Source organism: Rhamphochromis sp. 'chilingali', assembly GCF_963969265.1.
Source record: "Rhamphochromis sp. 'chilingali' genome assembly, chromosome: 9".
Taxonomy (NCBI): Eukaryota; Metazoa; Chordata; class Actinopteri; order Cichliformes; family Cichlidae; genus Rhamphochromis; species Rhamphochromis sp. 'chilingali'.
In genome coordinates this window covers 11,306,919-11,321,507 of record NC_137936.1, presented here as the reverse complement: position 1 = coordinate 11,321,507, position 14,589 = coordinate 11,306,919, and positions in this window count along the sequence as shown.

Here is a 14,589-nt window from a genome sequence, read left to right as displayed (position 1 = left end):
CAAATAAGACACAAGAGGGAATCTAATCATCAAGGAACTAAACATGGAATACAGGAAACTCAAAAATACAACAACTAGGACTATAAATGAACCCGAGCATAAACCATAATACAAAATATTAAACTCAAAATGCTGGGTCAAAATGGCCCAGGCCATGTCTACTGTAGATGATGAGATATTTAAAGTCTTCATAATTTTAAGGTAAGGAACATTATTCTGAAAATTTTCCAGAATTTACAGACGCAGTTTTTTTGCAGATTGTTGAATCTTTGCCTCTTTTTATTCTTAAATCAGCCAATTTTTAGAACGTTTTCTGGTCCAACCCTTTTTCTGATCCAAAGTTTGGACATATATAATGAATGCAGTAAAAAAAATTTAAGTTTTAATTATTTTTTATATATGTATTTATATTTTCATTTAATTGTTTGTGTCTGTGTCAAATTACAGATCCTGATTCATGTTGATAAGAAAGACCATTGAAAATTTCAGGCTCTTGGCTTTAATACTTTTTAAAATATTCATGTTCAAACAATTCAGTGTTCCAAAACATGCCCTTAAAGTGGGTCAGCGGCCCATTTTTCAAAACAATGTATCTTGAAAATATTTGATGTATAAGGGTAAAATTTCACAAAAATCATTATATATGGCCAAACTATGATCAGTTTGGTTTTCCCAAAGTTATATACTGTCTACATACTAATACAGATTTGTCCAGTTGGTTGGCGAGATGACCAAAGAAAACGGACTCACACATTCAAGTGATTTTCAAGTGTGACGGTAGAATAAAATTAAGTAGCAAAAACATTAAGAGTGCGTTGATGGTGAGATCAACCCCTTAAGTACAGAGATGGAGGGGCAGGTCAGGGCACAGATATCCAATCCAGAGAAAAGTGAGACAAGGCAGTGGTGATGGGAGAGCTGCGGGATAAGAAAATCCGAATTTCAATTACATGAAAGCAATTGTTTTTTATCTGGAGTGCAAGTTAATGAAACTAATTAGTCTTTGCGGCATGAACCCTCTGGCACGTCAGATAATCGCCAGAGGCTTAGATAGTGCCAGTCAATTTTTAGCTTAGTGCAGTACGGGGGGGGAAACAAACAGGTCCTTATCACAGCAGCAGACATTACACCTGGGGTTTACATCAACTTCAAGACCTCTTTTCACCTTTCCAGGTTACTTATTGGCTATTTATACAAGGTATCCACAACAAAGCATTTCTTTAACTACAAGCCGTTGGGTCTTTAGAAACACTTAGTTAGCATTTCAGTAAGAAGTCAGGAAATTAGAATGTGCACCTGGAATAGTATTTAGCAGCCCCCAGGGAGCCTGGGCTCCCATCTGCTTTACAAAAGTGTATAGATTTGAAGATTTACTATGCAACACAGGTAGACAAACACACACAGACACACATTGCTAACTTAAAATATGTGTGTTAAGAATTTCACCAATAGCTTGAACTAACCAAGAGTGAAAACGCCTGCAGTGAGCTTGTTTGTGTGACTCATAGTGTCTGGCAAGACAGTGAATCAGAATCAGACAAGGCTGTAGTGCTGTGAAGGAGACTGCATTCACAGCACACGCAAGGATAGAAATATTCTGCCTGGGCTTTATCTCAGAATCCTCTCAGATTTTTACTAGACAATTGTCAATTTAACATCTCACAAGGCTGTCTCATGAGCGTTCAGGTGCAGCCCATCAAACAGGTGCTGCATTTGCAGCATAAAGGTCATGTTGATGGCGACGCAGAGGCTGCGCACAAGGCTGAAATGTTCCAGGACACAAGTAGGAATCGAAAGTTTAGCCGCAAGGTTGTTGATAATGGTGTTTAGTCATCTAACAGGCCATGAGAACCGCACAAAGAAAAGAGAGTGCAGTTCACCTCCATGAGCAGAATGAGCAGAGGGAGCTGTCCATGGTGCTGAACTCAGTGCAACACGCCGAGTGATTGGTGGAGGGCTCTCCTTGGTGCCGTCCAACTATTGGGCACAGGTGCCCTTTCAGAAGCAACAAAGCGAAGATTTAGATTATGAAAGCCTCGTGAATACTTAATTTCCTTTGTTTAAATCTATGATCATCTGAATGGTTAAATATACTTCTAAATATTTTATGTGTAAAGCCAAATTTAAAAAAATTATGATTCCAGAGAACATGTTCAAAGCTACAAACAGGCAAAAAAAACAAAAACAAAAAAACAAAGAAAGAAAGAGTGAGTGATCCAAGGAGATTTTAAATTTAACTGCAAAGGTCAGAACTTTGTGGAGTTGCTGCGATGGATTGCTCTCCCATTGATCTGACAAAGCATTGCCTTGTGTTTCTTGTTTTAATACCAACCATCGATTGACTGACCTTCATGTATATAAATGGACACTATCCTTAATGTGGCCAGCTATGGATTATTTGCACTTGTATCTGTTTGTCAAAGCTCTTAGAACTCCTGGCTTGTCAATCAATAGGCTTCAGTCATATTGTGAAGTGCATGAGGGGAACAGCTGTGCTGCCCAAGACCTTTTATACACTAAAAAAATAGGAATTGTTGCAAGCTGTATTTCTTTCTCAACAGGGGTGGTGTGGCCATGGCAGGAAATTTGTATGTTGAACTTAATACTATTTTTCACATTTCTAAAAGATGGACGATAAACAATACAATATGACAGATTAAATAATGGCAGCCTGTTTTTAAATTCATGGGCTTCAGGGCAGTTGCTTAAAATGTCTCTTTTGTTTACATTTAGAGAAATGTAACTATTTCATGTAAAAATGAGGTCTTTCTAAAACACACACACAACACAACAACTTGTAAAGTTAGTGAAGCTCTTTGGCTCTGATGCCCAGGCCACGGGAAGTCAGAATCTAGAGGGAGAGAGAAGTTGGATGGTGAAGCACAGAAGCTCCAACTAGGTCAGAACTATTCCTGGTCTCCCACCATATGCTGAAAGGTGTTTCGGCATACTGGGTGGTGAGAGCGGAAGAATATCAATGTAGCTGCAGATTTATCAGCTGGCACTCTGGGTATAGAAACCTTGGGGTGTTTCCTGCAGTACAGCCAGTGTTAAGCAGCTGGTCAGCCATCCAGCTGTCTAATACTGGCCACAGCAAAAACTCAGTCTGAGAGAAATAAAATCCAGCAGAGACCTGCAGATTTATTCATTCTTTGAAGCTGCCCTTTAACAACAAGGGGCTAGCTCAGTCAGAGCTTATCCAAAATGATAACACCAAGGCAAAAGTATCAGAAACATGTACAAAAATCTCCATAATCTGAAAATGGTTTGCACTTTATCTCTGGGATTGATTCATGCTAAAACCTAACATTAACTTAAACCTTTGCTGCTGCTGCTGCTGCTGCTCCATACAAAAAGGATGAAATTGGCTGGGACGTGATATGTCTACAAGTCATATTCACTATGATAGCAACAACCTGGTTGCATGCAGAGTATGTACTGTCCTCGGCATTGCATTTTCACACCTAAAATTGAAAGTCTAAGTTGGGACTTTGGTGTCCCTGAGACATCATTAGTGATACAACGAATACAACACTGGCTTATTATTCATGTATAATGCTATATTTACAATTACATGTGCCAGACCAACATGCCACCTTCATATAAGCTAAACATCCCCATCAAAATAATGATGTGTCCAGGATCTTTAATTAAGACTGCAGTGTCAGGAGGGGAAGTCCACATTAGTCCTTTGACATTTCAGCTCCACTGATATGGAAACCGAGAAGTGCACAGATTCCATTAAGTGTGCAGGACACGTGGCAGCGGAACGTGGGGCACCCGTGGGATTCCTTAAGTGCCATTTTCTCGGCTTGTCATATCGTCTCTGCGAGTAATGAAATCAGTTTGGTTCTTTTGGTCCTAGCTCGTTGCATATATTGTAGGGTTTTAGCTTGGAAGACAAAAAGAATGTGCTTGTTTGATGTGCAGCGAGGGCAGCGACAAGTTCAAAAAAGTTTAAATTCTGATTTAATTGTTGCTTTTGAAGCAAATGGCTTTGATAAGATAGAAAATACAGCAGCTGGCTAATTAAAGAGATGTTTCCAGCATTTCCAGCAAAGAGATCGCCTCGTCTCATCCAGAGCATATAGACTCCTACAAAGTTCAGCACACCTCACTGAGCCTCCATCATTCCTTTTCTCCTACCTCATTAGAGAATGCCCTCCTCACAGCATGCATTAAAGGTTAAAATTGCTTAATTTAGAAAATATTAGATCCTCACTGTCAGGGTTTCAATATTTTTACTCAACGATATTTTTATGTACAAGTGCAGTCTCAAAATATTTGAAACATATATGGATAATGTTCACAAGTAAGATAGTGAGCCAGATCATAGCTTATAAATAATTATCTTCAGTTGAAGCTTCTATCAAACTTTTTAGAGATTCAAGTGAGATAAGCAAAAGGCGATAAACACATATCAACTAAGGCCTTGGAAGACAGTCATAGATGCTTTAATAACGCGGTGCAATGATGCAGCTGAGTGATTTTTACAAACACAATGTTCAGCATACTAATAACACTAAAGCTAAATAAAGGTTTTTGCTAATGCCTACCAGAAAATATTTATTATTTACTTATTATTGTTTTCTCATGTGCTTTGTCAGCCTATTTTTCATTTGCAGAATCCTATGGCTAACCAATACTTGGTTCACATGCTGCCACTGCTTTCCGTAACCCCCTAGAATTCACATCTTATGACTGAGGTAACTGTGTGGGAATATTGCTGCAAAGATTCCTGAACAAAGGCTGACTTGGACAGGCATATCCTTTCAACCGTAGAACAGTTATCATCATTCAGTTAGACTGGAGGCATCACATCGTCCAGTGTCACAATGAATCCTAGCATCACTGTTAGTAAAACTCCCTACAAGTATGAACTCATCTGTAATCAGAACTCTGAGGATAGTATTTTAGTGTTCAATAAACTTGCAGTGCCATTTCCTTTGAAATGGTTGTTTTGAATACAGGGGCCAGATCACCAAAAAATTTCCTTTCCTTGTCTTCAAAGTGACTAAGTTAGAGTCAGTCAACTGAAGCAACTGAATGGGTTCAAGTTGGAAACTGCATCCAATCTGTTTGTAATAAATCACATTAGCAAACTTCTACCTCAGTCTTTTTCTGCCCGTTTCCCACAAGATTGGTTTCCTGACAGCCACCTGTCCACAGACCATTTCTGATGGAGCTCTGGAAAACAGTCAATAGATCAACTGAAGGGTGAGATGCAGCTCTCAGGTCCTGTGTCAGACCTTTGTTGGATTTTTATCCATGAAAGGACATGACTTTCACATAGTGCTCATCCGCTGTAGAAAGTTTCTTGGGCCTGCTGCTTCTTCTTTTGTCCTCCACTTGTCAAATTTCTTTAGGACACGCTACACACCATGCTTTGGGATGCCAGGTTTTGGGGTAAGTCCTTGGGAATCATCTTGTTGGTGCAAAAATACTATTCGATGTCTTTCAAACAGTTTTATCTTTGTCATTTTCTGTTGATTCAACTAAAGTAAAGGGAACAAGTTATGTGTTTTTGCGACAGGTTGCTAATAACAAAGTTCTGAAAGATAACATTGAAAATCTGTTCTTTGCTAAGATGTTTGTTACATGTGTTACATGCTTAAAAACAGACCAAATATTCCTCCTACTTGTCCTCAAAATGGTCAGGTGCAAGGAATGGGTTGAAAATGAGTGAAAAAGCAGCCAAAGAAAAAATTCGAATTACCTTCAGAAATCCTGGCAAACTAATGTTCAATACTACTTTTACAAGAACGTCTGGCTCCTTGGAAGCAAAATATAAAGAAAGGAAGGGTGACTCACAACTTTTGCACAGCGTTCTACATTTAAAATATCAGACAATGGCATACTGTTTCTCAAACTAGAACACTCTGATAGAATAAAGTACCAGCAATAAATGAACCCCAGCAACACCTTCCTCAGATAAGATAGCTGTATCAGCCAAGCTGTCAGAAGAGCCGTTGGATTCCCTCAGAGCTGAATCTCTTGAAGACAATTGAACATTTTGTGTGTTACCTCACCGGAATGACGCTTGAAGTGGGATTATCTGGTTATCTGCTTATGCCCACTGATGATGACACACAGTACGCAAAAGAAATGGTTTCATGCTGCCACTGAAGTAAAAGGTAAAGGGAGGTTGCTATATGGTGTGTAAAGATAAACTGTGTCAAATCCTTCTTTGGGAAATCCAAAGAAGCTGGTGCTAGCTGCCCAAGTCCATTTTTCTCCCATGTTCCAAGGGCAGACAATGGGATTTTATTACCCTGGGTAACATGTGTGCAACACACTATTTTACATCTTGATGTCTGTCGTATGTGTACATATCTACTCCTTACATATTTTGCCAAAAAGGGATGCCTGTCTTATGAACCTGGTGCTTACTGCCTGAGGTATTTTCTACAAAGTAAGTTAAAGTCTATCACTCTGTCCCATTTTTACATGGAAAAGCTCCTGCCAGGACAAAAAAAATGTCTGCCAGCTCTGTGTCCTAAATTTCACTGGGCCTTGACAGGTTGATGCCATATTTACTGTGTGAAATATAATGCAATGAGATGTGGCTATTAGAATGGCTGTAGCTCTTTTTGATCAGAGCCTGCAGCAGCACAGAGCTGTCAGCGGAGTTCCATGAGTTTTTTATTGGATCGGCGATGCACAGCTCATCAGGGAGCTGGAGTAGCAGATAGATGGATCCTGTGGGGATCGTGTACAGCAGTCCAACACAGACAAGCTCAATAGGTATTTCTGCAGTGTTGCTTTAGTTGTTGTCTGACAACTCTTTCCTGCATGTAAACGATGATGAACGCACTCTAAACTTTGTCCCCCGTCTTTTTGTGCTCTTTGAATAAGAACAGGTACTATATGTGAAGAATTTCTCGCACGTAAGATTGTGCCTGTACTCTGAGTGGGAAAAGAAATACAGATCCCTTACATCCTAGAAATGTGACACCAAAATTTAAAAACACAGTTTTAAACATTTTTTATTGGTAGTGCAGAAAAGCAGGGGTCAGATATAAAATGATACTATAATAATAATTATACTATACTATTGTACTATGTAGCAAACTATACTATTATACTATACTATAGTGGATTACACGTTTACTTTGTAAGCAAAAGGTTGCTGGTTTAATTCTGGCTGGAGACCTGAATCCCATTTCATTTTGCATCAGGAAGGGCATCTGGCATAAAACCCTGGCAGAGCAAAGATGTGGAGCTTCCTGCTATGGTGACCTCTTATAACAAGGGAGCAGGTGAAAGTGGATTTTCATTATAATATTCTGCTAAATAGACAGCACACTGACAGCTGGAGTTTTCCAGGTGGGAAATTGGAAACCAGCACTTGTTCTTACTTCAAAGCTTGTGCATTTCACTGAAAAAGCAAGAGACTAAGTCACAGTTTTCCATGTCAAATGTATATTAATTTATGTTCTTTCTAATGTTAAGGAACTCATTTGGTAGAAAGCAAGATCTACGGAGGCCTATAAAAATTTATCTTACACTTGACTTATTACCCCAGTAAACATTTCCGTAATGTGTTTATGGTCTTAGTTACTAGCTCCAGCTCTTATTTAATACATCATAATGTTAATTGTTAAATGTTAGCTAAGCTGACAGTAGTCACCCTCATCCTCTTGTACAAGCACGGCCCAGTTTTATCCATCCATAGCCCACTGTTATTCTATTCGATTATTCCAGACTCCAAAAGAAAAGGGAAATCTGATAAACATTAAGCACACTTACATTTAGCTAAAAATCTATTGAAGAGTCTCAAATATGCGAGCCTTGATATTTAATGGTCACACATACTTCATTCAAATGACAAAACTCATTAAAAAGTTGTACTTTATATTTTCTTCCTCTCTTAATGATCGTCTCTTTCTTCTTCTCTTCATTTGCCTCTGAATCCACCTGAAGTCTTGTCTTCTGTTGCACTCAGTTACTGTCAGCAGATTAGTCTGGATAGCTGAAAATGAGCCATCTATAATGTACATGTAAGTTAACATTAGGCCAGCTAACTCAAAGCTTGAGTGTATAAAAATCCCACATTTCCTTTGATAAATTGGTTCATTACATTCTCACATCATATAGGAGTTTTTTTTTCTAATTGTTCAAGTCTGACAATGTTTGATCCACTTCAAAGAAAGCTTTAGTAAGACTGACTAACACCGGCAAAAAAAAGCAGTGCTTTCTGACATAAACGTTCAGGATATTCTTAACAATTCACTTCAAAATCACAGTCATAGGTCAGACATGAGCTCGATCTGCTCATTGACCCCTATCAGACTCCTTTCACAAAGTTTTACAGCCTCCCCAAGAGCGAATAGACATGGACGCTTCAAACCAGGCATGGTGACAGCTAAGGTAAGCAGTGACCTTATAGGGCATTCTTACTACTGGCCAGAACATTTGAGGTAAAAATAAATAAACAATAATTAATAAATAATAACTGACACGTCTGGGTATTTTTCCTCATCCATTTCTAAGTATCGCCATTATTCAAATACATTAGAATACAGTGTGCAAATGTGTTAATTAGGGCTCTCATTAATTGGTCCCTTTAGGCAGGCAGCTAAATTACTGTAGATTTTTGCTAGACTATTTTGAGGGTATAAACTGTATAATATGACAAGTATAATATGTATATGTATAAGTATAATATGACAATGTGCTCCAAATTTAGATGCTCTAATATAAAACAACAGCAATGGCTTCTTCTCTTTATTTAATTATGATGATAATAGATTCAAATAAAAAACAAACCTCTTGCTTAAATACATTTAGCCAAAAATATGTCACATATCTTAGTCAAATTTAACTGTAAACGTTAGCATTTTCAAAACAGTCGTGCAACGCTATTAACAAACTTGGAAAAAAAATGACAGGAAGACACAACATGAGACAGACAAGGACAACAAAGCTGCACATTTCATGTCTTTGGAGATATATGGCCAGAGAAGAATAAAAACATAGGCTGAACAAAATAACAATGAAATAATTGACGATTCTCCGGCCTATCCGGCTCCATTGTGCCAGCTGACATTGACAGAAGCCCCAAGCCTTCCTATAAGAGGAGCTTCTAATACCTTGTAGCCGGCTGATGACTGTGCCCTTTCTTCCCCTTTTCCCCATTGTGTTCAATCCACAGATTCAATTTACAGGCCTTTAAAAATGATTCAAACTTTTATTGCACTGCTCAGTGAACACAACACCACTAAAATGAAATATAGGAGGAACGAGGCAGACATATTTTATTTGAAAGTTTTACTTGCTTCTAATGTCACAGCTGGTACGCACCGTGAGGCTGGACTTTCATTGTTTCAGTTTTTAAGCTTGTTTCTGCTCGAGCTATTTAAATACACTTTGCTATTTTAGAAAGGAAATGGGCAGCCTGACTTTTAAAGGACACTGGGAAATGTTGATGGTCGTGTGAAGTTCACAGCGTTCTTTCGTCATTTCACCAGTTGCCTAGAAAAAATGAACTAAAAAAAAGAAAAAAGAAAAAAGGCCAGCCACTTTTGCTCAGCAGGAAAAAGACTGAGGCGAGATATAGATTCATTGTAGACAAGATGCCAATAATATTCAGTTATGATGGATTTACTTGAGACAAACATACAGTTGTGGTCAGATGTTTACATATGCTCATGAGCATGAGTATCATGCTAATTTTAGGTTTTTAATTCTTTATTTGAGCGATTGTTTTTCCAGAGTGAAATGATCGTACAGTGCACATCATTAATGACTGTAAAAAACAAGAACTGGGTGCTCAAGTTTAAAGTTTTATTCTGGATTTTCTCTAATCCACAAACACTAAGTATACTCCACAAATTTTTAGTAAGCTTCAGGTTACGGACTTGGGAAGGCTATTCCAGAAGCTTAATGTCAGTTGCTTTATCCATCCCCAAACCAGTTTTAATGTGTGTTTGGGATCATTGTCTTGTTGGAACACCCATTGGTGTCCAAATTTTAACCATCTAGCTTTTTATTCGAGGTGAACTTCCTTTTTAATTATTCTATCCACTTAACAGCTTAACAGCTTAACAGCCCAGTTGGTTCAGTGTTCTTAGGTTTGAAAGCCTCCAAGCATACCTCTTGTCCCTGTGCCAAATAACTCAGTCTGGGTTGTTCTTTAAGAGCCTGACCTGCCCTGGCATGTGGGAGTGACAGCCTGGGTCTTCTTCCAGACATTGGTGGTGACATGAAAGCATAAATTTTTGATACAACTGCGTGTTTTCATTGATGATCTCGGAGGCTACAGCTGTTTAGAAACTGAGACCTTCCCAACTTCTGTAAATCTACAATTCTTCTTCTTAGCTCTTCTCTGAGTCCCTTTTACTTCCCCATTGCTCTCAGTATTGGCCAACCCACTGAGTGATATTAAACGATCCTTTTTATGTTGGGAAAGAGAAATTACCAGTTGTGGGCAATCATTATCATTAATGAGAAGTTAATGGGTCTTGGCCTTGTCAAGTTAAAAGACAATATTCAACCCTTTTAAAAGATTTAAGTAAGTTTATGTATATTTTTGAACCTATATGTATACTTTGACCCTGTGTGGATTAGAGAGAATTAATTCAAACTTTTCCACATAAGCTTTGTTTTTTTAAATTCGTTAAAGATGTATACTGTATAATCATTTCACCCTTGAAAAAGTTCAAAGAAATCATCAAAACAATAAAATTACCATGATATGCATGCCTACGATGAGTGTATGTAAACTTCTGATCAAAGCTGTATATTAAGATAGTTATTCAGTATAAATATACACAAATGATCTTAATAGCAGTAGATGGTACCTGACCTTGCTCAGGGCCACTCCGTTATTTGTACACTATAGCTGATTAGTAATGCATAAATGTACAGGGAGAGGTGTGAGTTGCTTGTTAAACCGGGAGTGAGCAGTAAATACTTTTCTGCACCTTTCGATGTAGCATTGCATTGAATTCATTGATCTGCCCACTTGGGAAATCATCTCGATTTGAAAATGTCACCAGTGAATTTCCACATGTTAAAATGGGCAGGGAAACCGAGTGGTAGGAGAAGAGGACAGCCTTGAGAGGATTGTCAGCACGGATTTCATGGATTAGTGTTTGGGGGCAGTGGTGTGGAGTGGTTGAGGCTGTTTGTGGCCATGGGAAGGTAATTAATTAAAATCGCTGGTAACGCACCCTGCTCAGTCTCATAATGTTTTATGCAATGTATCTGAACAGAGCATGTCCAGAAACCCATTACATTACACCGGCACGGTGAGAGCAGAAGGCTCTTCTCTTTGCATCTCGATTACTCTTATCACTCGCGCTTGTTCTAAAAACTCTGGACCAATTGTCTTAAGAGCCTCCAACCTCCACCACTTAAGATTCATCCCATTAAAGTCCAGAGCAGTCAATTTACCAGCATGCTTTAACAGATGAGTCAGGAGGCAGGTCTTAGCAGGAGACTGGAGCTGATTATGCCCTTGTTCTGTTCATTTGCAAAGACCCTCGTTAATTGACTCCTGAGCAGCGATCCATTGGACACACACTATCTGCTGCCAACCTTTTGCTGACCCCACTCACAGCAGAGAACAAAAGAGCAGCACTTGTTTAAACAAACTGCTTGTTTTTGTCTGTGTGTATGAAACAGAGACAGGGACAAAGAAGAAGAGAACGAGCCAGCAACATGTATTTATCTGCTGCTTGGAGAGGGCGCAAGGCGAGTAAAGGGAGGATGAGAACAGCAGCAAAAAGTACGAGAGTGAGAGTGGCAATTGATGTTAGCTGGAAAATGTGCTTAATACAAGTCAGCACTGATTCATAGCTCTATAAAAGAAAGAAATATGCGATGAGCATGTCTCCAGGCTCGTCAGTCGTAGAATCAGGTGCACGAGTGACAAAGACAGAAGCTGCAACACTCATCTGTGTGAAAGCACTGGTGTAGTGGGAAAGGGTTAACCCACGATAACCCCGGCTCTGTTTATGTTTGCAATGACTTTAAACAGTTTACTGCATAAATGAACCGAAGAAGAATTCAATGGGACTAAATGATGACTCACTGATTTGACTGTTTGGTAAGTGTGAGACTGTGTCGTCAGTGCTATGAAGAAGCACTTGTAAAGATCAGGTTGCTCAGTGATGCACAATCTATGACACATAGGCAACATACTTCTGTTTTAACACTTTCTGATGTTAAAATAAGTACACTGATAAAATATGTTTTCCTGAGCTTAACTTGTCATTTTGGACGTGAATGCAGGATCTAGAGACTCCTCAGCAAAAATTTAGAAACCACCAGTTATGATATATGATATATAAGTATGTAGTTCTCAATACGAAAAAGAAAAAGGTGCTTATGTTTGATGTTTTTCTTCTTTCTATCCGAATGGCGTGCAAATGACTGAAGAACCTTTGTAGTACAAGTACTGAAATAATTGTGGCTGTAATGTGATTATTTGATTTAGTACAGTAACACGCTACTTTGTATTACCACAGCCACCTATAGTTTGCTTGGAAGACATTGAATTATCTGCAAACGCTTGCTAACTATTCTCCAAGTGATAGTGACACAGTGAATAAACCTGCAATACATTAAATGTACACAAGATAAACTATGTCTGCAGTGTGTGAAAAAAAATGCATACACCCTCTCTGACAAAAACACTTGCAGGGTGAGCATTTTGTGCATTATGTGATGAAATGGAGCATGAACATTTACTTACTGTCGCCAGGTTTGTTTACTGGTGCAGTGAAGTGCAGCCCTGACGCTCTCTCTGACTTCATGACACACAATTTGTATCATTATGTTCTCAACAACCCCTCAAATTATACACAGCAAGATCTCAAGGCCTATAGACGTTTGCATGCTTGTCAGCATTTTGTGTCACAAAGCTTAACAAACTTCAGGCAGTGGACAGCTCTTGAGCAATGTGTGCACAATCTCACATGAAAAACTTGAATAAAACTAATACTAAAACTACCACTAATACTATTACTAATAATAATAACTTAGATTTATTAAGGGCCGACTATGGTAACACGAGGTAACACAAGGCTTTACACACACGCACGCACGCACGCACGCACGCACACACACACACATATACACACACACACGGAGGAAAAGAGTCAAAGGCCAAAGGCTTCTAGTCAATAGGTGACATTTTGACTGCTTTTTGAAAGATTTCCTTGCTGGGGCGTTGCAGAGCTCAGAGGGGAGTTTTTTTGCCTCTGGGTCTTGAAAAGTGAAGCAAGGAAAAAGTGCCTTAAATCAGAATTCCAATGGTGAGCAGGGTGAATCCTTCGGTTGCAAAAAGAAGTCCATTTGTAGTATTCGTATATAAAGATATACAGTAAGTATATTTAAAATGACCCCTGCTTTTTTCTTTGTTTTTGACTTTGTTAAACACTAATTAACTAATTAATTTATAGTCCTAAAGCTTCAATCGAATTCAAGTTTATTTATACAGCACCAAATAACAACAACCGTTGCCTCAAGGTGCTTTATACTGTAAGGTAGAGGCACGATCTGATGTCGTCGTGTTGGTGTTGTTCCCAGATCATCATACTAAATGTTGTTCCAGGATCAACATTGCAAGTGACCAATCAGAATGTTGCGACGTCATACTTTTGCGACTTTGGGGAAAACCACCGTAAAACAAAAAACTGTACTTAAGCTGCGAGAAACCACCTCTGTCCGCCGATTAACGGACCCTGACCCTAACCCTTTAATAAACGGTAAGCAGAATTGATATTGTCCTTGCAACATTGGAATCTCATAAATGCAGGAATGGCTTGGCGTGCAAAAGAATAACGTCACTTGCAATGTTAAACCTGGAACAACATTTGAGCTGGGAACAACACCAACACGACGATATCAGATCATCCTAAGGGGCAGAGACCCTACAATAATACAATAATACAGGGAAAACCCCAACTATCAGACCCCATATGAGCAACTGCTTTGGCAACAGTGGGAAGGGAAAACTCCCTTCAACAGGAAGAAACCTCCGGCAGAACCAGGCTCAAGTATGGGCGGCCATCTGCCATGACTGGTGGGGGGTGAGGGGAGGAAGACAAGAAAAAAGACCCGCTGTCTAAGAGAGCCAGAGAATAACAATAACTAAGACACTTATATTTAATAGAATTACTTTTGTTCACCAAATGAAAGTCACATTTAGAGAAAATGGATGATAATACATGATTTAGAATGAAACTATCCTTCGACTGATAAGCTGCTAATGTAAGCATGTGCCTACAAACCAGTGGGTTAACTCAACTATATACTTTTTATACAGTGTATGCTTATATCTATGCTTAAAATATATATCAACTAAGAAGAAGACTCGAAGACTGTAGAGCAATCATGGTCTACTTGTTTGGTCTATAGATTCTTAGTAACTGATGATGCCATTCTGATCACTGCAGAAATGCACTTCAGCACATCAGTCGGTGAAATCATCATCATCATCATCATCATCTTTCAAACAACCCTGTGCTCTGTCCTGATTGTAAATGTCTTCATTTCAGGGGTATGCTCAGTCGGTTGCCTGCCCAGACTCTAATATTCAGTTTAGTAGAAAAACTACATCTGCACAGCACATAAGGTTAA